This window comes from Lynx rufus, unplaced genomic scaffold, assembly GCF_022079265.1.
Source record: "Lynx rufus isolate CCGP_SWC_20201006 ecotype Redwood Valley unplaced genomic scaffold, mLynRuf1.p SCAF_16, whole genome shotgun sequence".
NCBI classification, from domain to species: Eukaryota; Metazoa; Chordata; class Mammalia; order Carnivora; family Felidae; genus Lynx; species Lynx rufus.
Window position 1 is genome coordinate 23,279,438 of NW_025814830.1, and position 27,004 is coordinate 23,306,441.

Consider the following 27,004-nt stretch of genomic DNA (forward strand, 5'->3'; position numbering starts at 1 on the left):
CAGCCCGGAATTCTGGCTCACTTCCAGAACCATTGCTCCCTAGTTAACTTCACTTTGATGTTTCACAGTCACTTCAAACTCAAAGCTATCCAAAAGTGAATCATCCCTTCCACAAAATCTACATCTCCTACCAATACTTCCTTTTCTCATACCTTGTTGCTCATATTTATTTTGGGTTTGACATTGGCTTTTATCATCATTCACTTTGACCACCACAATCATCCTATAACTGGTTTTTTGCATTTAGACTCTCTTCCCCCCAATTCATCCTCCATAATGCTGTCAGCATGATATTTATAAAATGCAAAATGGTAAAAGCTGCTACTCTTCTTAACAGACAAAGCCTCACTATCACATATAGCACACAAACATCTTGCTAGGTGCTGTTTACAGTGCTAACAACACAACATGTCTCCATAGTCATGGAGCTTCAAAGACACTTTATCCTCCCAAGTGTGGTCCACAAACACATACATGTTCTATTTTCTGCACACATCCCCAAATTATTTCTTGAAATGCTTCCACCTCTGCAAATGATTCTAGTCATATTGACTTGCAGTTCCCTGAAGGAACAAAACCCCACAAGGAGAGGGACTGTTTTATTAGTTTTGCCAGCAGGTAGCACAGTGACAGGCACTTACTACAAACTCTGTGAAGGTTCACTGAATGGACAAATGAACTGTAGAAAGCCTCAGGGGTAAAAGTAGGTTGAGGCAAGCAAGGAAGGCACTGAAGGCATAAAATTTAAGGAGGCACTCACTCTTGGAGTATACCCTAGCTGTCTGGTTTGCCCCAAACTGGGCCCTGGACAGCCACTAGGAGCCATGGATTACTTGGAGGGCAGTTTGTGTGAGCTGAACAGAAGATACAGGCTTTTGTGGGCTGCCCAGGGTTCTGTTTGGAAACTATCTCTGGTTTTCTTTGCCTTTGTGAAGCCCCAGTTTTCCACAGAATTTTGTTTGAAGATCAAAGTGGCTAAGGTATGTGGCACACTGCAGGGTCCAGGCTGCACTCCAAAATGCACCAAGAAGACCAAAGAGAATATACCTCTGCCATTTGGCTTCTAAAAAAACAGATGCTGTGTATTCTCAGGTGTCTGGGGAAGCTTGGAAATACCCCAACTCCATGGGGCCATTATAAAAAAAAGTGTTCTCTAAATTGTCTCTATCAATAATATACAGGAATTTTTTAGTGGTTTGGGATATTTTTCAATCCTGAGAGCTAGCAGCTATTTAAAGAGTTGGTCTGAGTCTATCCAATGTACCTAATTTCATTACTAAGTCAAAACCTCAGTAAACAATCTAAGTGGCCTCTATTCATGAAGTCTGTCCTACACAATACGACCCTTATCCAAAAACAAAAACAAAAACAAAAACAAAAACAAAAAAAAACCGAACTGGAGTTAAAGGGAAAAGTATGGTTTCCTTTATGACAGCCTACACTAAGGCCCTAAGGCAGATGTCTGGCTTTTTTAAAATTTTAATTATTTTTTACTATTTTGTGTGGCTTTTTGATTATTTAAATGAACAAAATAAATATGTAAGATGGTGTGTTGGTTTTGGTTGATCTTTTAAATCGTCTTTTGCAATGTACACACAGACTCAGTTTGCTGGGAAATTTAGATGGTAGGTGCACAGAATCCTAAAATAACAGACCTTGAAGATGAAACTTACCCAGTCAAACTTCTGCATTTAAGAAATAAAGAAATGGAGGTTGAGTAATAAAGGTCATCCAGTGAACTGGTGGCAAAGCTAGGGTCAGGGTTCACATTTTCCAATAGCAAACGAATATGCTCTCCTCCATCACCACACATGGAAATTCATCCTTGTCACAAGTCCTGGTCATCTGCCATTGGAACTGTTAAGAAACATAAAGGGAAATAAGATAACACTAAATAATAATGCTATGTCCCAGGCAGTGTGCTTTCAACAGTGACTATATCAAGTAGACGTTATTATTCCTGTTGCTGTTTTGTTGTTAGTTGCATTATTGCTGTTGTCCTCGTCGTCATCATCATCATCATCATTCCCTTTTACAACAAAGAAATCAAAGCTTAGAGAGGTTAGGTAATTTACCCAAGGTCACAGAGATAGTAAGTGACTGAACAAGGATTTTAATTAAGATTTGGCTCCAAAGCATTGCCCCATTCACCAACACATTGTGCTGCTTTTCTATTTCTTTAGTTTGCGTCCTTTGAAAACATTCAGTTTTATGTTCATCTACATAAGATGCACTAAATCTCTGGTGATGACAATCCTCAACATTTCCAACCAGATGCAGCTGAGCAGATCCATGCATGAGGTAAATCACAAAATAGAGTGAATTTAATGGGCAAGTTATTTAGATGTCTTATTAACTATAATTACATAAACTCAGTAGAATTCAAATGAATGGTACCCACACTGCAATGTTTAGCCACACCTGGCTAAATAATATCTGCTTTTATTGTTATTATTAACAAAAAATAATACACATGTTTCATGTCTGTTATATGCCACCTAATTTATACACCTAACTTCACATAATCCTCAAAACAACCTTGCAATATAGATACTAGTCACACTGTTACATGGATGAAGAAACCAAGGTCCAGAGAATTTAGATCACTTGTCCACCTTTTAATGTCATTTTGGCTGACTTTGAGATTTCCAGGACTTGGCTTGCTTCAAATGACAAACCACTTCCCAGTGGGGCTGCGTCCCACATTTTGCTAATCCAGCCAGGGCAGCAAGTGCCTGGCTTATTTAGTTTTATTTTTGTTCCAATGTATTTCGGTGTATATTGTGCTGGTTGCTCAGCAGAACTGGATGGCTTGCACACTGCCAAGCATATCTCTCATTATCCCACAGCTGAGCATGTGCTCATGTTGTTCTCTGTCCTGAAAAGCCCTTCCTTTTATCTCCAAATTCTCAAATCTCCACATATCAAGGCTCAAAAGGCAATTCCTCCAAGTTATTCTCCTTGACTTCTACTCCAGAGAATATCTACTCCCTCCTAACTTCCATAGAATTTCATTCAAATGACTCCCTACTTCATTTACTTAATTCATTCACTACGCAAAGGAGGCTCTACTCCCTACCAGATATCATACTTGAAAACTGGGTTGGTTAAACAAACATGTCACTTAGTGAAACACCTTATGGCATTTATTATAATTCTGTCTTTTGTTCTGCTTATTCATGTTCATTTTTCTTTCATCCTAAAACATGCTAAATGCTTTGAGGACAAAAATTTTATTTTTTTCATCTTCATATTACACACCCAAATGCCTAGGAGAGTGCTTTACTCAGAGGAGCTGGGACAACAAACACTCAATAAATAATTAAATATTATGAGGCAAAAATATATTATTTGAAAAAATAACAATGTTGGTTAATTTTACAATTTACATAATCAAATAATTTTCCCATAACAATTTAATCCCATGCAAAGTAATCCAACAGTAATGTCATAAAAAGCAAACACACCAACCAACCAGGGAGCAAAAGGAGAACAACACTTTCCAATTCATTCACTTTTGATCTTCTTTCAGAAATGTTTTGTTTTATGTGTAGCCATATGACCCGCTCTAGATCTCTAGTAAAAATATGTGTTAAGCAAATTGGTGCTGTAGGAAAAATGACAAAATAGAAGTGAACCTTATGACCAATTGAGGAAATCCTCATCAAACTATTTGGGGCCACTGATAGTCTGCCCCCTCTCTGAAGCCTTGCCCTGCAAGGAAGTTAATGATTGAACCTATTCCTACCTTGACTTCAGTTCTTAGAGCCTGAGACACCTGGCTCCATGTGGGTTGTTGCTTTTTTTTTCATGACCATGTGGTTCTCTGGCACCAGGCAGGCTCTTCCCCTCAGTTGGTGACTTCACTTTCTGCCATCTGTGAGCTCACCGCCTGCAACTAGAATCTATAAAACTCAGTGGGGTGAAGTTCTTGTTTTTGTAATTGTTGCCTGAGCATTTTTTTTTCTCTTTTTAAAATTTTCCTTTATAACTTTAAAGAATCCCCAGCCAGGTGCTAGGTAAACAATCTCCAGGACATCAACTTCAAAACCTCCAGGTGGCCCTAGTGCTGCCAATTCAAGGTCTTGGGAAAATGTGGGGTTGATTCTTGGTGGACCCTGGGTATAGATTCCACTTCTTATTCTGGGACACTCTGGAATCTACAATCTCAAGCTATTAGGGAAAAGTCTTTCTGACCATACCATCTGTCCAAATGATGAAATTCCAGCTCACTTCCAGCCTTTGGGGCTGATTATTTTCAAACCTGCTTTATAAAATTCTATACTTTTTTTCTTGCAGTTGGGGGCAGTAGTGACATATGTGCACGAGGGGTCTCTTCAGGGCAGGCCTTAAATTAGCTATGCACATCTGAATATCCTTTATATTCACTAAATTAAGACCTCCAAAGGAAAGAGATAAAAGAAACAGCTCACAGGAGAGGGCAGAATATTTCTGAGACACCATTCAACCCTTTCAAAGAGTTCAATTTCAGTGTGTTCTGTTTTGATGGTACATTCTCTTGCTCACTCACTCTCTCCCTTTTAAATATATATCTTTAGGGGCACCTGGGTGGCTCAGTCATTTGAATGTCTGACTTTGGCTTAGGTCATGACCTCGCGGTTCATGGGTTTGAGCCCCACATCGGGCTCTGGAGCCTGCTTTGGATTCTGTGTTTCCCTCTCTCTCTCTGCCTCTCTCTCTCTCTCTCTCTCTCTCAAATATATATATGATATAAGTTTATATAAAATATATATGTGTGTGTGTATGTACACACACACATGTATTTTTTAAAAATCACTAGTAAAAGTTTGAGAATCAACTAGTAAAAAGATTTCCAAAGGCTGATCAGTTTGGTGAATTCATACTTCCATCAGTTATCTAGAAGCCCTTCCCCCTTCTTTGACACTGAAAAAATCTGCACATAAATAAAACATCTGTAAATCTCTCACCTGATTCTTTGCCCCACTGGAGCCACAAAGCTGCGTTGTTATGGAAATGTGGCAAGATGGGGGTCACAATGCACTTTCTGTCTTTATTATAATCTTCTCTGCTATAGAAAGCTCTCTGATGCAAGGCCACTATATTTACTCTCATTTCATAGACTATCATTATAGTAGCAACTTTATTCCACCTGAAGCACTGAAAGGCCATGGTGAATGGACTTCCTTCTGGGGGGAGAGTCAGCCTCATTGAATGGAGTCTTGTGTAAATTCCAGATGTGATCATCTTTTCCATTCTGATGAGAGTGACCACATGGTTCCAGGTTTACAGACATGCTATCTGCACGGGGAAGCAGGAGACTACTGTACACAGAAGAAACCTCCATGGCTTTTTAATTTGCCCCTGCATAGGAAATATGGAGAATATAGGACAACAGCCAGATTGAAATTCAGCTGCTTGGGCTGAAAACATTTAAAAAAAAAACTGATGTGTTGTAATCAATGAAGCAAGAAGGGGGAGATGTATCTGTAAAGAGATGGAAGAAAATACTCTGTGAGTTAATAAACAATTCTGTAGAGATCTAAGACATTAATCCAGTTTTCCCATTATGATGAAAATAATTATTGTGTTGAAATATGTGTTTCCTTTAGAAAATCACTGTTTTTGCAATATTTGTTGCATCCTTTTTACATACCTAGCCACATAAATTTCCCACAAAGTAGTTAACAGGGAACTTCGCTTTCAATTCTGTAGTTTGAATCCCTACTTGTCACATTGCTTTTCTGGGCTTGTTTCTTCCTTTATAAGAAGGAAGTAATAATAATTGAAATGTTGAACATTATTATAAGGTTAAGATCCATGACACATTAAGTGTCTACAGATCTGAATTAGAATCCTGGTCCATCTTTGTGACTCAAATGAGTTATTTAATTCTTTTTTGGACCTTGTTTCTTGATCTAGTAAATGGAAGTAAGAATACCCACATCTTTATGTGGCTATAAAGATGCAATTATATAATTCATGGAAAGTTCATTTATTGGTTTGCAGCATATAGTTTAGGAACTGAGAAAGTTACAAAAAAGTTTGACACAAGGCCACTTATTTCCAGGTATTAATGTATAATTTGGATAGACAGGATACAGAAGCAGAGAGGTTCTGATTTTGTGGAAAAGGAACATTGAACGTAACTAAAAACATGGGTAGAATGAATGGAGCAGCTACCTAAGGACTCTGAAAAGTTAAAGGTGGCAGACCAATCTCACTTTTTTCCTTCTGATTCTGCAGAACTGGACTCAAATTTAGCCCAAATCTTGGAACTTCATACTAGTTATGGACAGAAAGAGCTTCAAAGGAAATCATTTATTTCTGGCCCAAAGAATGAGAAGGAGGGTACCGAAAATCCCGCTATGTTTTGTTTTGTGTTTTTCTTTTATTCTAGTCCCCAAGCAATCCCCAATCTCAAAATTTAATCCCACAGTGGCTGGGTGGCAGCTGGGCCAGGGGCAGGCCTAAATGGTAAAGGCTGCTGGCCAAAACACCTGAAATTCTGAGAAAGGGGAAGCCTTCTGACCAGAAAAATTGACATCTGAACAAGGTAGGGGAGGTCTCTGTTGCTTTTTATCCTTCTCTATCTTCTTGCCATCTAACCAGAGAAATTCAGATCTAGCTATGAGGATTGTATAGCACATCAGAGAGACTATAAAACTCCAGTCTTCTAGCCAGAGGACTAGGAAGGGGGAGATTCCAGGAGCCAGAGTGTCAAGAGATTGAAGAGAGGAGGTAGTTTGAGAAAGATATGTTACAACATTATGTATGAACTTCAGGGCTCACCCACAAGCTGTGCATGCATGGACCTGATACTTGAGGCTTCCATAACTAAATCATAGGGTTGATCATTTGCTCAGAGTGTCATAATGTGGACCAAATCTGAACAGCCCTGCAAAAGCCTTGAAACTGAACTGACATACAAACAACAGCCCATTAAAAGTTGGTGTGGCCTGAATGTAACTGAGTTGATTACTTTGTTAAAGCAAATAAACAAAAACTTTTTATAGTATTAAAATAAAGATTCAAAGTCATATCACATAATAGTCATATGTTTAGGATACAATCCAAAATTATTTGAAGAACATCTCAACAATTTGCAAAGGAAAAGGCAATCAACAGACACCAACCAAGATAACAAAATGTTGAAATTATCAGATAAAAACTTCAAAGCAGCTGTTTATAATCATGCTCTAAGAAATAAGGGCAAACACTCTTGAAATAAGGGAAATATAGAAAATATCAGCAGAGAAATAGAAGCTATAAAAAAAAACAACAATCAAATGGTGGGCACCTGGGTGGCTTAATCAGTTAAGCATCTGACTCTTGATTTCAGTTCAGGTCAAGATCTCATGATTGTGAGATCCAGCCCTGTGTGGGGCTCTCTGCCAGGCATGGAGCCTGCTTAAGATTCCCTCTCTCCCTCTCCCTCTGTCCCTCCCCATATTCCTCTCAAAAAAAAAAAGTTTTAAAAAATAAAAATAAATAATTAATTGAAAATCAATACAGTACAAAAATTTTTTTTCAGTTGATGGACTCAACAGCAAAATGTAGATTGTAGAAGAAAGAGTCAGTAAATTTGAAGATAAAATATCCAATCCAAACAATAAGGGAAGAAAAAGGAACAGAGCCTCAGGAAACTGGTGGAAAATACCAAAATGTTTAACATTTAGAGAGGAGAATGAGTGTGGAGCAGAAAAAAAAAAAAAAAAAAAAAACTAAAGAAACATTGTCTAAAAATTTCCCAGTATGATAAAAGATATAAGCTTTTATATCTTATATATATCTTATATCTTATATATATCTAACATATGAGCTTTTTGGAAGACATATCAGTGAAACCACTTCAAACAAATATCAGTGAACCACCAGTAGAAAACTCAAAGTAATTCACACAAAGACATACATATTCAAACTGATGAAGACCAAAAACAATGAAAAAACTCTTGAGGGACCCCAGAAGAAAAGGAAGCAATACATACAAAAGGAAACAGCAGTTCACATTACTGCAGATTTCTCGTCACCAACCATGGAAGCTTTAAGGTAGTAGGACATTTTTAAAGTGCTGACAGACAAACAAAAAACACCCTGTCTGTCGACCCAAATTTCTGTATACAGTACATATCTTTCAGGAATGAAGATGAAATAAAAATATTCTCAGGTAGGGGCGCCTGGGTGGCTCAGTCGGTTAAGCAGCCGACTTTGGCTCAGGTCATGATCTTGCGGTCCATGAGTTCGAGCCCCACGTCGGGCTCTGTGCTGACAGCTCAGAGCCTGGAGCCTGTTTCAGATTCTGTGTCTCCCTCTCTCTGACCCTCCCCTGTTCATGCTCTGTCTCTCTCTGTCTCAAAAATAAACGTTAAAAAAAATTTAAAAAATATATATATTCTCAGGTAAAGGAAAACAAAGAGAACTCATGACCAGCAAAACTGCAAGGAAATAAGTGTAAAAGAAAGTTCTTAAAGTAGAAAGGAAATGTTAATAGAAGAAAATTTGGAACTTTGTGAGTAAAGGAAGACCAACTGAAATGCTAAATATCTGGGTAAATTTAACAGGCTATTTTTCTCATTTTAAATTGTTAAGAATGCATATGACAGTATAGAGTTATCTGTTTCTTCTTTAGTCTATTTTGCTGGTTTGTGACTTTAGAGGAATTTGTCCATTTTATCTAAAATATCAAATTTATGTGCATAAATATCCATTTAATGTCTGTGAGGCTTATGGTGACACCCCCTTTTTCATTCTTGCTAATGAAAATTTGTGTCTTCTCTTTATTTGCTGTTTCAGTCTGGTTAGAGGTTTTTCAACAAATAGTGATAGAATAATTGTACATCTCTATGAAAAAAAAAAAGGAGAAGCTTGGCTCATATCTCACACCTTATAAAAAATCAACTCATATATCTAAGTGTAAAACTATAAAACTTCTGGAAAAATAGGGAAATCTCTATGAACTTATGTTAGGTAAAATATTCTTCTGTATGGCATCAAATGTATGATTCTTAGAGGAAAAAATTGATAAATTGGACTTCATCAAAAACAAAAACTATTGTTTTGCAAAAGATACTGTTAAGAAAATAGAAACTCAAGCTACAAAAAATATTTGCAAGTCACATATATAACAAAGGACTTACATCCAGCATATATAAAGAACTCTTAAAATTCAATAATAAGGGAAATAATTCAATAAAAATTGGCAAGAGATTTGAAGAAATTCTTCATCTAAGGAGATATATGGAAGATTAAAAAAAAACATGAAAAGAAACTTAACCTTGTGAAGTAAGCTCATGATATCAAGTGCTAATTACAATGCAGAGCAACTGGAACTTCCATACACTGCTGGTGGGAATATGCAATGGGTACAGGTACAGCCAGTCTGGAAAACAGACAATTTCTTGTAAGCATATGCTTACTCTGATCCAGACATTCCACTCCTATATATTTACCTAAGAAAAATGAAAACACGTGTCTACAAAAAAGACATTCACACAAATGTTACTAGCAGATTCATTTATAAAAGCTAAAATATAGAAGCAACCCAAATGTCCATTAACAGGTGAATAGATAAATAAACAATCGCACCTTCATACAGTGATCATTATTCAGCAATCAAAATGAATGAACTAATAATATGGATGAATATGAAAGACATTATGCTGAGTGGAAAAAAAAAGGCAATCTCAAAGCTTACATGCTATGTGACTTCACTTATATGACATTCTATAAAAGGAAAATTACAGGGACAGAGAATGGGTCAGTGATTTCCAGGGATTTGAGGGGGAGAGAGGCTTTGACTACAAAGCAGGAAGCACAAGGTGATTTTTTTTTTTGGCTTACTGATAATGGCTCTGTGTCATGATTGCAGTTGTAGTTACTTAAACCTGAATATGTATTAAAACTCCTAGAACTAGTCACCAAAAAATAATTAATTTTATGGTTTCTAACTTTTTAAAAACTTAAGTAATTTATTAAAGCAGAGGGTAATATCACCTAGGTTGGAGGAATAGTGCTTGGCTTCATGTCAGAGGTGAGATTTGGGTAGATACTAAAGAAAGATGAGCAAGATTGGAATATATGGGAATAAAGAGGTTTTGGTCTAGTGATTAGCATGAAAAGTGGTGAGACCAGGCATGATCTATTTTCTAGACAGGGAATAAATATACCTTGGCTATTATAGGAAATGGTAGCCAGGAAAAAAAGTTGTGGGTTAGAATTTTGAAGTAATTCAGAAGCCAGATTAAAGGACAGAAACAGAGGGTACTACATTAGGCCCTGATTGCCAAAATTTTTGCTCCATGATCCAAAAGAGAGATAACAACACACAACATTCTCTAGTTTGCATGACTATATTGACGAAATCCCCCTCTAAATCACTAAAATAATTTGTGATTTCAACAAACATAAAATACAGCTCAGTCTGGCACTCACTTCTGGCAGTTACATAGTTTGAAAAGCTCTGGGTTATTCAGTTATTAATAATGCCCCACACACCTTTTTATTCCCATTCAAGAAGGCATCTTGTAAGTTTAGTGGCACTGATGCTTATCAGGATAACATTGAATCTAGCACAGGTCGTAAAAACATAAGATATTTACAAAACCTTACTATTTTGGTTAATTTGACTGTGTTTAGTAATAAATTACTTGCAATACCATTTTAGATTGTTGAAACCTTAGAATAAAGTTTTACAGTCTTTTCAGCCAGCACAGAAGAAATGTGGCATTATCCACACTGTGAATATGGTGTTTATTCTACCACTCAACTCTGCTGGTAGTAAGGGGTGGATAAAGTAGATGAGGTACGAATCTTCATGAAGCTCCAAGTCTAATGAATTTGAGAAAGAGATATGCTATAGCATGTGGGTCATGGTTGAACAAGGCTAGGGAAGAAAAGGGAGAAAGAAACTCATGTCACCAGGAGGTAATTTTTATGTGGATGGAGTATTAGTCATGACTCTTTTGGGTTGCAAATTACAGATACACAATTCAAGTTAGGTTATGCAGAGGAAGGATATCACTGATTCCCATGACTGAAAGTCCAGAGCTGAACAGTAGGGCTCAGTGGATTTCACCAGTAACCTCACTCGCCTCTCCATTCTGCTTTCCTCTGTGTGACTATTCTCAAATGGCCTCTTCTCACATGGTGGGCTAGATGGTCACTAGCAGACACATGCTTTCCTCCCACCAACAAGAGAACTTGCTTTTCCCAACTTTTCTAGAAATCACAGGGTTGATCCTATTGTCACAGATTGGCTCATAAATGATGTACCTCAAGGAGATAGGGGCAGGAGTGTCATCCAGAGGGACCAATTCCAGAAGCATGAGATAATAGTGGGTTGAGAGGTCAGGGCCAGGGCATATGTCTACTCCTGGAATCAGAGCCTAGAGTCATTCAAACTTGAACTGAGAGTGGGAGAGGGGAGATTTGTCAACTGAAATCAAGATTTTGTATTTGGATGAAGAAGTGACTGATGGCAGGCAATGCAATGGAAAAAGAGATATCCTTGAATGGAGTTGTTATGGAAAGTAAGCTCAGCCCATTCTAGATCCATTAACAAGATTCCAGAAAAACCCTAAACTGGGAGAGTTTTGTTTCAAAAATCTATTCTCCACAGGTACTCATACTATGGAAGCTTTTTATTCCCACATTTATCTCAGGCTATAACTCACTTCAGAGTTTGGTTCTTTACTGTTATATCTCAGAACCTCAGAATTAAAATTTTTCCAGAGTGATTGGTAAGGGGAGTCACTGTCCAGGGGAAAGGCTTATGAACTTGGAGTCAGATGATTTACATGTGAATTCTGAGTATCTCCACTTCCCTGACTCTCAGCCCCTCAGTATGAAAATGCAATTAGTATGAAAATCAAATGAGATAATAGGTGGAAAAGCACTTCACTGTTTCATGTAAAATTCTAGCTGAAGACATTAGTGTGGGTGGCTTCTTACAAGTTGGTCTTGCATTACTAGCTCTATTATGCACTCCTGGAGGGAAAAGCATGTTTTCTCACCCTGTCTGGTATCCCAAAAGGCCTACCACAAACCTGGGCAGACAGTAGCATTGTCCTAATTTCTTACTTTGTAACTCAGTGAGTAAGGGAAGGAAGGAATGAATGACTTTGGGCTTAGATTCCAATACAAATTCCTTAGAATGGTTCATTTTATCGTGATCAAATTTTTTAACATCAATAGGTAAAGATAAAAGTCTGATTCTCTGATCTCTGGAAATATTGTATGGAGTTCTGGGCACACCTTTAAAAGCCATGAACAAACTGGAGGAAGTGAGGAGGAGGACATCGAAAATGATCAAGGAGGTAGGGGCAGAAGTGCCATCCAAGGATAGATCAAAATGGGCCCCTTTGTTCTGGAAATGTAAAGACTGAGAAAGAAATGATCAAAGTCCTTGAAATCCTGGGGGGAATGGATGGGGCAGAGATTTACCCTGCCCCCAATGTCCCTTAATGCCCACATCACAGACAGAATTGTGGGGTCAATCCAGTGTGGTATTTCTCTGGATTTTAAGATTGCAAATTGACAATCACTTTTTAACAGGCCATTTTCAAATTCACCTCAGGAATGAAGCTGTTTGAGCTCCTTGGACATCTGAATTCACTGAAGGCAAGTCTGAAGAGGAGGTAGTTCTAAAAGTAGTTCATCTATCAGTTCTGCAGAAGAGCTAATGGAGAGGGCCAATCATGGAAGAAAAACTGACAGGATCCTAAAACTTGAGGTAATAAGTGAACAAATATGTCTAAACTTTTACAAATGGGAAGAACTAGGGAGCTGTCTGTCTAGACTCCTCCTGGTCAAATTGTAGGCTCAGTTTCTCCAGGGAATCTTCTGCAGCCATTAAGTTTGCTGGCACAAGACCACTCTCTGAATTGTGCTGCTGAATAGTAAACTCAGGGCTTTGACATCAGAGTAAAGTACTGGTTTCATGACTATACAAGTTAGGAGTCATTTTGTGGAAAGTGATAAATAATACAAATTGGCTTAAACCAAAAGATAATTTTTGGTTGAAGTTCATGCAATTGTAAAGACTAGACAGGGCTCAGATAATTTTATCAATTAAAATAATTCTCTCTCTTCCTCCTCCTCCTTCCTCCCTCCTTCCCTCTCTGTACTCTCACCCTAAGCTCAAATCTGTATGATGGTTAGTTTTATGTGTCCAATTGACTGGGCTACGGGATGCCCAGATAAGTGGTAAACATAATTTCTGGGTAGGTCTCTGAGGATGTTCCCAGAAGAGATTAGCATTTGAATTGGTGAAACTGAGTAAAGCAGATGGCCCTTCCCAACTTGAGTGGGAATTGTCCACTCCTTGAGAGCCCAAAAAGAACAAAAAAGGCAGAGGAAGGGCAAATTGACCCTCTGCTTGAGCTGAGACATCCATTTCCTCTGCCTCAGACTTCAGTGCTCTCAGGCTTTCATATTCAGACCAGGACTTACACAATCAGCCTTTTGATTCTCAAACCTTTGAACTTGGATTGAATCACACCCCTGGGTTTTCTGGTTCTCCAACTTGCCAACAACAGATTGTGGGACTTCACAGCCTCCATAACCATGTGAACCAATTTCCATAATAAATCTCCTCTTACATATCTATATCTATATCTATATCTATATCTATATCTATATCTCTATTTGGTTCCATTTCTCTGGAAAACCCTAATACACTCTGCCTTCCTCTCTGTTTGGCCCATAGAAGCTCATGGGTTACTCTTATATAGCCTAGCAACTGAACATAATTAGAGTTTTGCAATTATAATAAAAGTCCTAGGAATGAGTACCATGAGACCAACCATGTCACATGTCCATCCCTGTGGTCAAGAGGGGAAAAAAGCTGACCAGCCAGACCTGAGTCAAAAGCTGATCCTTGAAGCCAAGAGAGTGTTCCCACCTCACCTGAATCATATGGACTCAGAAGGGAGACTCCAAGGAGAGTGTAAAGTGTTAGCAGAAGAGAAAAGGAAAATATGTCAAAATGAAAATAGAAAAACAGCAAAGTACATTTTAGTTGATGAGCATGCCCAGCATCTCCACTGAAAAGGAGTTTTCCAAGTTCCTGTACAGATTCTGCACATCTTTGTGAGCCGTGCTCAAGAGGTACCCCTCCCAAGAAGCCACTCTATCACCACCCTTCAGGACTCCCGCCTTTCTCTGAATTCCAATGGCACCCATTTGGCAGCATACCTTCTCTCTCCCAGGAAGGGTCTCAGGGATGGGAACTGTATATCACACTCCTCTTATAAGACCAATGCAATGCCAACTAGAACAAAGCAGAAAACACACCGTGTACCTGGAAAATAAACCTCTTTCTAAACAGAGAGGTCAATTCCAACTCAAACTAAGGACAGGCTCTGTAACACCAGAGCTTCTCAGCAAGTGAACAGAGTACAGTACTACAATGAGAGGTGGTAAGTCCCTCTCACTGGATGAAGACACAAGTTAGACCTCTCTGGTTAAGGACAATGGAGGAGACCTATGAATCAGGGGAGTACTTGAGCCTGATGAAGTTATGGTATGGTCTTCTGGGAAAAGAAGGAGAGATGGAGAGTTGTGGGTGGAGGTTGATTGGAGAGTGTTCTTGGGAGAATCAGATATAAGACAGTAAGGAACACTGCATTGAACAGAGTGAAATGAGGCTTCACCTAAGGACTTGGTCAATCCTCATAGGAATTATGGAACTGGGATAGCTCTTCAGAGTTGTTCCAAATTGAGACAAAATGTTGGCATTATGCATCAGCCAGTAATTGACTGTTAGGGCCACCCCCCTAGGAGGATAAGGCAGTTCCCTATTCCCAAGAGCAAGTTCCAGTGAGGGTTACAGCTGTGAGCCAATGCATCTGGCATCCCCAGCAACTGAGGGTTGGATGTGTTGGCCTTAAAGAGGGGATATGGATGAGCATCCAGTACCCATTACATATTCCATCTAGCCTAAGATATTGTGAGATGTCCAATTGTTTTTAAATCTTAATGTGAGTTATTTGGCATTCTCTATCTCCATACCGTTCCTGCCAAATCTTAGTACCAGATGTAAGTGGAGTTTGGTTGCATGATCAGTTGCTCAGATCAGAGAGGAGAAAATAAAAAAAAAATAAATAAATGGAAAGTTGGACTGGATCACATGCCCTAGAAGAGTTATTTTTACTAAAAATAACTCCTTACTATCTGACTTAAATTCCTTCAAATGGATCTTCTAGTCTTCCTACAACCCCATCTCCCATTTAATTGGGTAAGTTCTAACCATCAGAACAACTTTTTAAATACTGAGAGGATTTGGTACAAATGACATCTTGGTCACTGTCAGAGCGATTGCCCAGCTAGAAAGGCCTTGGTGGCCTCTGACACCCATTTGTGTGGTATGTTAGGGAAATGTTCAACAGCAGGATTTTTGGGGAGGGGCGGTGCTTATTTGTAATATTCACCTATTTCTGTGGATAAATATTTCCACCATGGCCAATTAAGCTACCAGTGTGACATGGCTGAACACAAAGTTGAAAAAATTTGTACACAATCATCTCTCACAAGTCAAGGCAAACACACTACTCAGTGAGATTAACTCCAGGTTCAGATTTACCTGCCAACTGGGTTGAAATACTGTGGTATTATTTTGAAGGATGCTAAATCTATGACTGAGAGAGGCATTCAAAAAATCACCTTTTGGGATGAGCACTGGGTGTTGTATGGAAACCAATTTGTCAATAAACTTCATAAAAAAAAAAAAAGAAGTAGTAAGCAACTTGAAAAACAGAAGAAAAAAAATAGAATCTATTCGTATTGTGGTGAAGACACAGTCTTATTTTGAGGATTAACGTCTCTCAACCCACCCACATCTTCAACATTACAGTGATGGGTATATATGCAGATTAACTTCATAAAAATACCTGTCTAAGCTAATTCATCGCCCCTAGGGCTTCAACCCTATCTTTGGGTGAGATCACATGGACCTATAGAGAGCACTTATTACTCTCAGTTTTCCCACTCTTTCTCTGAACTTGATTTCTCTCTTCTAATCTCTTATCTTGCTCATTTCCATCCTATTACCTCTTACCTCTTTCAACACTTCCTTGCATGGATGCTCAACTATCTTACTTGACTCTCAATTACATTATTCCCCTTGGTCTTTTAGGTCTTGTAGTTCTATACCCTGCTGCTCTAGCAGCCAATGATTTGGTCCTTTATTTATTCATTTAAAGGACAATTTAAAAATACCAGGAGAAGGCATGGCTCAGCCCTGTCTGACAGTGCATGTTTTAGGAGCCTTGGGAAGGAGTCCTACAAATATCTTCTGTGAGGTCTGTCTTAGTCTGTTCTGGCTGCTATAACAAAATACCACAGACTGAGTATCTCACAAACAAAAGAAATTTATTTCTGACAGTTCTGGAGGCTGGAAGTTCAAGATCAAGTTAAAGCATGTTGGGTGAGGGCCCTCTTCTAAGCCACAGATATATTGCTGTATTCTCACATGGTAGAAGTGGCTAGGGATCTCTGTGGGATCTCCTTTATAAGAGCATTAATCCCATTCAAGAGGGTTCTATCCTTATGACCTAATTACTTCCCCCAAAGCCCCACCTCCTAATACCATTACCTTTGAGGATTTTAACACATAAATTTTGGAGGGACACAAAAAAATATTTAAGCCACGGCATTTGCCCCTGACTTCCCCCAAATTCATGCCCTTCCCTTGCATGTATTCATGCAAAATACATTCATTGCATCCCAACAGGGTCACATGTCCTAACTCGTTCCACTGCAATTTAAGTCTGAAGTCCAAAGGAGATCAGGCATGTTTAGGGTGCTATGGTCGTGGACCAAAGTCTCACCTAAATATCACCTAAATCAGGTGTGGGTGAGGCTCAAGGTATGATTCGTTTTGAGGCAAATTCTCCTCCATATGTGAACCTGTGAAGTCAAACAGGTGGTATGCTTCCAAAATACAATGGTGGGACAGGCATAGGATGGACACTCCCATTCCAAACGGGAGAAGTAGGAGAGAAGAAAAGGGCAATAAGTCCCAATCAAGTGCAAAATCAAACAAGACAAATAGCAATATAATTTTTAGAAGGCATGAAACCATCCCTCCACCTCAATTTTTTAAATAACCTCCAATAGGAAACTTTTCTCCTCAATCCAGACTTGTGTCACCTTCCTTAAGCCCCTGGGCATGGCTGGAATAGCGGTATCTCTGCTCACCTGTCTCTTCTGCCCTTTGAGGAGAAAAAAAGCATGCTATAGCTGCTCCTTACTTCACGTGTCCAGCAGTCTTAAGCACAGGGTTAAGTATGTGGCAGGCACTCCTTGAAGTCTTCCTAAATTACATGTAGCTATGTTCTTCTGAGCAGAATAAAGTATTTGATGAGTTCTTAACTTTTCCAAGATCAAGTTGATCACCTAGAGAGGCTGAAGATAGAAGGATCATCTGCCAAACGCATTCCTTGAGCACAGCTCTTTTTTCCAGATGCAGGACCCTGGGGACAGAAGTAATGCAGACTTCCAGGAGAAAGTCCACATTCACTCATCCCCAAACCTGGCTTACTGTTCAGCAGTAGCTACATAGGGACCCTGGGGCTGGTCCTCAAGAACCTCTCAGGATTGCTCCCTGCAATCTTCATTCTCAGCACAGTCAGATATCCCTGCCTCACGTATGGTCTCAGTTTTTCCTAAGGGCCAGGACAATAACTAGAGTCTCCAAAGGGTTTTCCCTTTTATTCTATCATGTCACAAAGTCATTCTTTAGATGTCTTTTGCAGATTGGTCTTTGTGGTTGTTGAATTTGTTTTGTCTCACCTCTGTTTATTTTGACTTGAATGTGGAACACCCAAGAAGCCTGTGATCTCAGTCATAGGCAGTCACTGGTGCAAACACTGCAGTATTGGAGACAGGATAGAAAGTCCTCAGAGGTGGGGTTCAGACCCCACACTGGAAGGGCTTTAAGGAAGTGATTCAGGGAGTAGAGACAGGACCCCAAGAAGTTTTCAAATTGTTTAGGCTGCAAACTAGGACTGGATCTAGCCCTTAGACATATTTGGTTAACTTCTCCAGTGCTTTTCTTTTAACTGATTTCTTGCCAACATTTAAAAAGCAAAATACTACCAAAAAAAAATCCAGTATTCCACTTTCTCTTGAAAAGTCATATCTGCCAAGGCTGCATACATATCGCCTCAAACTAAGAAATTGCTGTCTCTTTTAGATGAGACATGAGCTCTTAGCTTCACCACTGCCCCATCTGGACCACTCACCCATTAACAAGTGCAATGTTTTTTAATGTGTGATGTAAGTTGCTCTGAATATTACATAGAGTTGTTTTCTGTCCTAGCTCCTGTCCCTCTTCTCTCCACACATGCATACTTTCCTCCCTTTCTCCTTTCTCCGATCTCTTCCTGCCTCTCTGCCCCACTGCTGTCCAGGGTCAAAGCAGCCTGGTTTTGGGCTGGGCTTAGTCAGCTAGATTTCTCTCTTGGATCTTCTATAGTCATTCCAAACACCATGGACTGAGTGGAGTTCATCATTTCCCACAACCAGCTTTGTCTTTCTCCAGTGCCTCTATCATTCCAGACTCAAAACCAAGAAGCCATCTCTCTTTCACCCCCTGCATCAAGGTAATCCCACTTAGACTTGTTACTTCTATCTCTCCTTAAGGTCTCCCACCTTCCCTACAGCCTCTACCCTTCAAGCAAGTCCTCATTCCCTTTGACACAGACTCCAGGCTTGTTCTCCTACCTGTTCTCACCATCATTTCCCTCCTCTCCAATCTACCCTTTATGCAGCTGCTGACAATCATTTTATAACCATACTTGAGTCATGTGATTTCCCAACTCACAAGCTTTAGATAGCTGCCCACTAGGTATAGAATTAGGTTACACCCCTTAAGAAGGTACTCAGGCCTCTCTACAGTTTGTACTCAGTCATTTCAAGCTTTCTAACAGTTGGAAAGGGGAAGTCAGAAAGAGCTGAGCTATGAAGTAAGTCAGACTTGGCTTACAATTCCAGCTCCACCCTTCTGCCTCTTGGTCCTCATCTATAAAGTGGGGATACAAGGCTCTAAGGCTATAGTCCCCCACTTTATCTCTTCCTATTAGAATCCTCCTACCCATCTTTAAGACACACATCAAGTGCCAGTTTGCATTGAAGTGTTCTCTCTTTGGGCCAAAATATGTCTCTCTAGAGCAGAGGTCAACAAACTCTTTTGGTAAAAATGTTTTGGGTTTTTTGAGCCATGCGGTCTCTGTCCTAGCTACCCAGTCCTCTGTCCTAGCTACCCAGTACTGCACAAAAGCAGCAGTAGACCATATGCAGATGAATGAGTGTGGCTGTATGCCAATAAAACTTTATTTATGAACCCTGGGATTTGAATTTCATATAATTTTTTCCTGTCACAAAACATTATTCTTCTTTTGACTTTCTTTTAACCATTTAAAAATGTAAAAATCATTCTTAGTTCATAAGGCATATAAAACAGGCAGGTGGTAGGCCAGATTTGGTCCGTGGGCCTTAGTTTGCCAACTTCTATTCTAGAGAGTAATTGTTTATAATTATTCATTCTTATTCATTCTCTCTCTCCCGCTCTCCTTCATCCTTTCCTACTAGATTCTGAACCCCTCAAGAACAGTCATATATTCATTTCTCCATCACCCAAGCCTAGCATAGGAAAACCTCTATTCAAAACCAGTACACTCAACCCCTCTGCTCTAGGACATTGCTGCCAAGTTCAGGTAGCTGTCAGATCTTGCCACTGCCATCATGGTTTGGGTAGACTCACAGGAAGCATAAATGCCATATTTTCAGGAAATTTCATTTTTTCATTGGCACCTGAGGTAGGAGAAAACATCACCAAGTATTTTGAGAGCTGAGGGAAGGGTTTAGAGAAACCTTTTAGATGCCAACATCCTGGCACCATATTTCTAAACTGCCATCCAGCTCACAACCTGGAAACCTTTGTTATAGACTCTGCTTTTTCCAGCTCAGCCTGTAGCCCTGAATGGGCAAGGATTGTCATCCCATTTACAGCTGGGAATCACTGCTGATTGAGGTTAAATAACATTCTTAGAGGCTCAGCATGCCAAGGAGAGAAAGCAGGTTGTCTATGCAATTTTTCCTCTCCTAGGGCTAAAGAGTTAGAAGTTCATCCAAGACTGCAAGCAATTAAGTTGGGTTTCATTTGCTGAGTCCGGGGCAGACAGCCTTCTCTGCCAGGAGGGTGTTTTTATCATAAATTCTCCTCCACCCTGGGGTTATGTTCAGCATTTCCCTTGGTCTTCAGAACATAACCACACATACTCTCTGTGCCAGCCAAGAGTTTAAAACACATAAAACCATTTAGTGCATCTTGATTTGTTCCCATGATAGAAATACACTGCTTTTGCCTTTCCAGGATTGATCTTCCCTTTCCTGGTGACGCCATCTCAATTTTCTTTTGGAGGAACAAGCTCTTCCTCATGCTTGGTCCATTGGTTCATGTAGGTGTCATCTTCTAGTTTCAAAAGGGACTCATTACTCAGTCCTGACCATCAAGAATATGTCATCCTCCTGGGTCCTGGGATCAGCTCCAGAATGGAGATGGGACTTGAGTCAGCTAACTGAGGTAAGATTGAAGGTTCTGTGGGAACTACTGGCAAAGAGAAACAGTCTGTACTCTGGTTGCTTAGCTATAAGGACATCAGCCTGGTGTTGCCAGACCCCCCTTGTGAAAAGGGCCTGACAGAGAGAAGTGGAAACAGGAAGGCAGAGCTTTGGGACAGAGGAAAAGCAAAACATCACCTGAGTTTCAGAATCCATTTGTGCTTGAAGCCTAACCCTCTGCTTCTTAAGGAACGTTTGGGTTCTTCCTCCAGTTTGAGAGGGTTTTGAGGCCTCACACCTGTCCTTTTCCCTAAGCCTGTTACTCTCATTTCCAAATCCTTGCGCATGTGACTTCTGTGCCTTGAATTCCCCCGAAGAATACTTCTGAATCCAGTGCAGACTTCCAGGCCCAGGGCAAGTTCCATGCAGCATTCCAGGGATCCCACAAGGATCTGTCTCCTTCTAAATTGCCACCTCAAGACTGGGTTGGTCAAATGGAGATGAACAGAGGTGAATGTATTCATAATACCTTTGGGGGACTACAGCTAATAGGACTTACTGATTGTTTTAATGATGGATTATACAAATACGGGACTTTTTGTGGTACCAGTGTTTTTAGAGCTTGTCGGGTCCATTTTACCATCTGCTACTACCATTTTCCTCTATTTAAATTACTACATAATCAGATGCATTATATATATATCAAGAATACCTCAATTTTGTTCTCATTAGCCTATGACAATTTCACATACTGTTATTTTACGTGATAATAACAGGACAAAAATGGAAATACCAGTGATTCAACATTCTCATCTGTAATGATGAAAATACTACAAGAATTCACTAAAAGTGAATATTAAATAAGTTAAGTTACATTATATGTTTAGAACAGTGCCTAGCACAAAGTAAATGTTGAATAAATACTAGATATCTGTTACTACTGTTCATGTTACTACTAATGGTACCACTACCAATATTTCTTCATGCTAATATGATCACAAATTCAAATGTGGGCACTGAGTTATATGACAAGAATCATATAAAAAGATTATCCCAATGATCCAGAATAAGACCATTTTAAATCTTTTAGACCCTTTCAAAACAGAAAGACAAAATAAAAGAAATCAAATACAGAAATACCAGCACGATTTGCTAAGAGTTCAAAGTTTATGCCTATAATATGCTGACCCAATGGGATCTTTGGGGAAGGAGTGGCTGGAAGACTAGAGGAGGGACAAGAAGTCAGAAGATTTAGCTAGGAGGTTTAAGGATGGCAGGCACCTGAGACAGTGAGAAATGGTACCTTTTCTTGATCTCAGACTGACGTGATAGCTGACTACAGCCCTAGAAAATGTTATTAGAACCACAGCACCAGTGGAGTTCAAATGCATTTTTAATATCTTCTAAATGCTTAATTTGGTTTTGCTGGAGATGTGTTTCATCATTCCCTCCTGCCCCTTAATTAAGCTAATGACTTTATTTCTTTTCTCCTTTCTGATCAGCTCATAACACATTTCCCAGGCCGGCCTCCCTCCTCAAGCCTGTCGTTTTTGATCTGGTTATTAGCTCTCGAGCTCACATTGTTTTCCATGTGTTGGAATGTTACTGACTGAGACTGATCCATTCAGGAGACACTGGGGCTGGAGGAACCCCAGCTGGCACAGTCCCTCCCACTCTTACAAAGAACAAAATCCCTTACATGTGCATACCACCTAACAATTTACTAAGCACTTGCATATCATCTCAACAGATCCCCAAGAGAAACCACTGAGTCAGGCATTATTAATTCTACCACTTTACATATCAAGAGTGTGAAAGCCAGAGACATTAACAACTGGCCCAGGCCAAATAACATGAAGATATTAGAGCCAAGATTTCCTACTCGCCAGCCAATGCTCTTTGCTCTTCCTTAAACACTACTTTACTTACCGCACATCATCCATTGAGCCCATTGTCCTTTTCTGGGCACTACAGGGTACACAACAGTCATGGTGGTTCAGCTGGACAGGTGTAGGCCATCTAGGATGCCTCAAGAGGGTCAGAGAAGAGTCACACTCCAGGTAAGGTGCGATCGCTCCATTAGCTCTCTTGTCTCCGTGGAATTGCACTTTGGAGAAACTCTAAGATGACAGCTCCATCCATGACTGGGCAATTAAAGCAAGTTCTGGGAATGCTTTGACTCTTGAGAATGACTTCATGGAAGTTATTTGCCAGTTTCCCTTGCCTGACCTAGATGCTCCTTTTGGTCTGAATGAATTGGGTAGAGAGGTACCTAACCCCTCCAGAGAAAGTCAGCCCCTCATCATAAAGAGCCCCTGGAAACAAACACTTGTTTACTTCCCTGGGAATGTGTGATGATGACTCTTTCAGAGCCATGGGGAAAGTCAACAACAAACTGAAGGAGAATGCAAAATCTTGAAGGTCATTTTAACATGCATCCTTATAGGCTGTGCTATTTTAAGCACCTGATTTACAGATGAGGAAACTAAGGTTCCGATGGGACAAGCAACTTGTCCAAGATCACCCATCTAGTTAGAGATGATGGTTATCTGGAAAGGGAACATCTGTATGCATAAAAAGTAAACAACTCCTTACACAGGGGATGCCCTGTAAAGGTGGGTGGATTAGGGGGATGGAGAAGGTAGATAGATTGGAATGCTCTCAAATAACTTACATTCTCCCTCTTATTACAAGAAATGCTAGTAGGACAGTGTCACCCATCTTTGAGTTTGATCAAAACTGAGTCACTTACAAAACTCCTTATCTTTTTCATGAAGATGAGAACTGCAGAATTCCCAAGGAGATCCACTGGCTATAAGTAGTCTCCAAGATGGAACAGACGTGTTAGAGCACATCTATTTACTTGTTGCACCAGATAAGGGTCTGTGGTAAAAGTTTGCACCTGGTTCCACTTGTGGACCCCGTCCCCTTCCCCTCCACCCACCACATCGTGTTCTCTTGCTGAGAGCTGGAGCCTTGAGGGTGGTGTTCCTTGGGCTCAGGAGGATCCTGACAGTTTCTGGAAAATGGGGGAAAATTTAAAGAGACTTAGTAGGCCAAGCATAAGGCAGAAGAAAGACAGGCTTAAACCTCCGTGCTGCAAAGCTAAGAAACAGAATAAAAGGAAGTTAAGTTCCCCCAGGTTCTCAAAACAGTCAAGCTGTCTCTCAATATGCTGAGAGGTCAGGCAGCCACAGAGAATGAAGAGACTTGACCAGACATTTTGCTATAGAATCACAGTCTGAAAATCCTTCTCTCTGGCCATCCTGGGAGTCTCCCCATTTCTGAGCTGCACAAGAAGCTGAATGGGCTCTTCCTCCAATGAATTGATCACTGGGTCCAAGCTAATTACTACCTTAATAACCTGCCTCCCACAGATGGCAAATTGAGCACAGAGAAGGCAAGTGGCTGGCCCCAAACTACCCAGTGAGTCAGTGGCAGGGACAGAAATAAGGCTGAGTAACCAGTGGCCCTTCCTTTTGTTGCCAAGAAGCAAGCCCTGTCCAAGCAGCTGCCAGTTCCCTGGTGCACTGAGCCCCACCCTCCCCCCACCCGAGCTGCCCAGGTGAGCTGTGGCCTGCAGATCTGCTGTACTCAGGAGAACCTGCATGCTGCAGGATAATAATAGCTCACTTTTATTGCCTGGGGCTGGACGCCCTCTGGCAACTTGGCTGTAAACCTTTGATCTGCTGGGTTCTGGGAGCTGCAGATTCCCACTTGCTCCATGGGGCAGGCTGCGAAAGGAGAGGCCAGGAGACAGAAATTTGGCTCTCCGCACCTCCAAAGGCAGCACTGCTTTGAAGCAGTCACATTAGGAGAGGAGGGAGGCAGGGGTTCACCATCACCTTCTCCAAAACCCACCTGCGTGTGCTTCCCAAACCCCAGTTATGTGCATGTCACGCTCATGATTTGCCATGTAATACCTGTATTGTTTACCTTTTATTTTTCTTCAAATTAATACACCATTTTAAAACTTCAAAATTTGTTTTGAAAGAAGTTTCAGAACAATTCCATAAGTAGAAAACTAGTACCACTTGCTTTAAAAATCAATATAAGGAAAACAAAAGTCCTTGTTACATCTTAGCCAGAAGTTTCCTACCAAGGGCTTTGATTCTGAAATCTAGTATGGTAAAACATGCTAGCATTTTTTCCTTGGTATAAGAAGACGAACTGAAAAAGAATTGCAGAGACCATGAAGCACCATGCACCACCTAAAATCAGCAATCATCTTACCTGAGTTACAGAGACCACCTCTTGGGAGACAATGAACTAAAATCAAATGTCACTGTCATGAAGCCTCCCCCGATTGCCCTTCATTATCTTCTTTTGGCTTCCTCCTCCACCCCCCCAGCCCTTAACACCTGAATCCACCAGCACTTTCTACCTAATATTACATGTGTTTATACACATGTATATTCTCTTTCTCATGAAACTGAAAACTTCTTGACTTCTAGTCCACCCCTAATACCTACTTAGAAGCAGGAGTTTGTATCTAAACAACCAGCCCTACATCCAGTAGTCAAAAAACAAGCATTTGGCATTTTTCTTGAATTTGGTTTGGTTCACCCTCAATCCCCCCAGAAAAAGAAAGCACAAGAACGTGCAGCAGAAATAGATCTATTGGCGGGTGGTCACAGGAGACAAGTGTAAGGAAGAATTGCTTGTATCAGTTGGGATTGATTTGGGATGGGATCAGTTACCATGAGAGACAATAAGCTCCCTGGCACTGAAAGTGTTCAAGTGGAGGCTGGAAGACCTCTTGCAGTGGAAAGGGGTCTGGATGAGATTTTTCAGAAGCACCTTCTGGCCCTCAAATGCCATGACTCGGAGCCTCTGGGCTCACGGTTAATTAACCTCTCCGATGTTAGGTGAGAGGCTTGCCCCACCAAGTTTGGTACCTGTGTATATGTGTGCATGTATGTCTCTGCATCTCCATAGGGTCCCTTGTCCCTTTAGGTCTGGCATTCCCTCATCTGGCAAGTCCAGGTTAACCCTTTACTGGCAGGCAGCGGGATCCCGCTCTCTCTCTCTCTGCTGACAAGCTGCCTTGCAAAGGCCCCAAGGGGTTAATTAAGTTTTATTGAGCCAGAGTTTATTGCAGCTGGTTCTTGTCTCTCTCCTTAAACACCTCGGCTTCCTGGGAAGCCAGAGTCCTCTGGGACAATATTTTCAATGCTGTTTAGTTTGCCTGTAACCTATATTTTATTTTATTTGTTTTTCAAGATACTCTAAGGGGAGGGTGGATGAGGTCATTTCCCAGTCCCCCACCCCCACCTTGCTCTTTATCTCTTGGTGACTCCATTAAATCAGGTTGTTTAAATGGAGCGCAGATGTTGCCGATTTTTCATATAAAGGAATGCATATTCATTTACATAAATTTCAGTGAATGATGGCAGTTTTGGTTTTACGCTGTGTGTGTGTTTGTGTGTGTTACACACACTTGCCTGGCTCGCTCACTCCAGCAAAGAACCGTCAAAAGGTATAACTAGGAAATCCTTCGTGTCCATGATGTGTGCATTTTCTTGCTTTATTTTATTTTTGAGGCTGCCCATCCTGCTCCAGTTATCTCTAATAGCTTAATACGATTAGAGATTTCCCCTAATCACTGCAATGTGCTTCAGCTCTATTAAAGATTTATATGAAAGCTTTATGGAACACACCTTTTTAGAATTCAGAAGGATTTTGCGGGTTATTATTCATAACATCTGCCACTTACTGCAAAGGGCCTTAAAGCACCCTTTTAATGTGTATTTAATGCTTCTGATACAATATAATATCAAATAAGACGTGCTTTATTATGGCGGCCGTGTTTGTAGAACCGCACAGAAGCTCTGCCACTGTTACCAGCCTGAGGTGGAGGCTTTACAATGGCCATAAAAACCTGCATAGAGCTTAACGGCATTTAAGGACACACAGAGAGAAATGGTGTTTTGTTTTTCTTCTTTTACTTCGACTTGGTGCAACGTGGAGAGAAGCAGTGTGGCAATTTAAAGAGCCACTGAACATAATCTGGAAATAAAACAGTGGTCCTTGGAGAAGTATTAAGGTCAACTATTGTTTAAAAACAGACCTCACCAGCCTGCACTCACAGATCTGAACAGGAGCCAGTCTGGGCCAACAAAGGCTGTGGGATTCAGCTGATTCAGCCAGCCGTTTCTCTGACCGGGAGAACATAGCACACTTTTTGTTATTCTTTTCCCATTAGCCTGACATCTGTACTAATATCTACTAACAACTCACTTTCATATTTTAATTTATGAAAGATGTACATGGGACATATGTCTTTAACTAAAAATGTGTGATACATATCAAGATGCCAACAATAGTTATGTTAGGGTGGTGGGTTGATTTTGTGGAACAGGAAGTCATGGAGCAGTTTAGAAAGAATACAGACCTGGACTGGAAGTACAGCTCAGTTCCTGACCAGCTGGAGGGCCTTGGGCAAGGCGTTCATCTCTCCGAA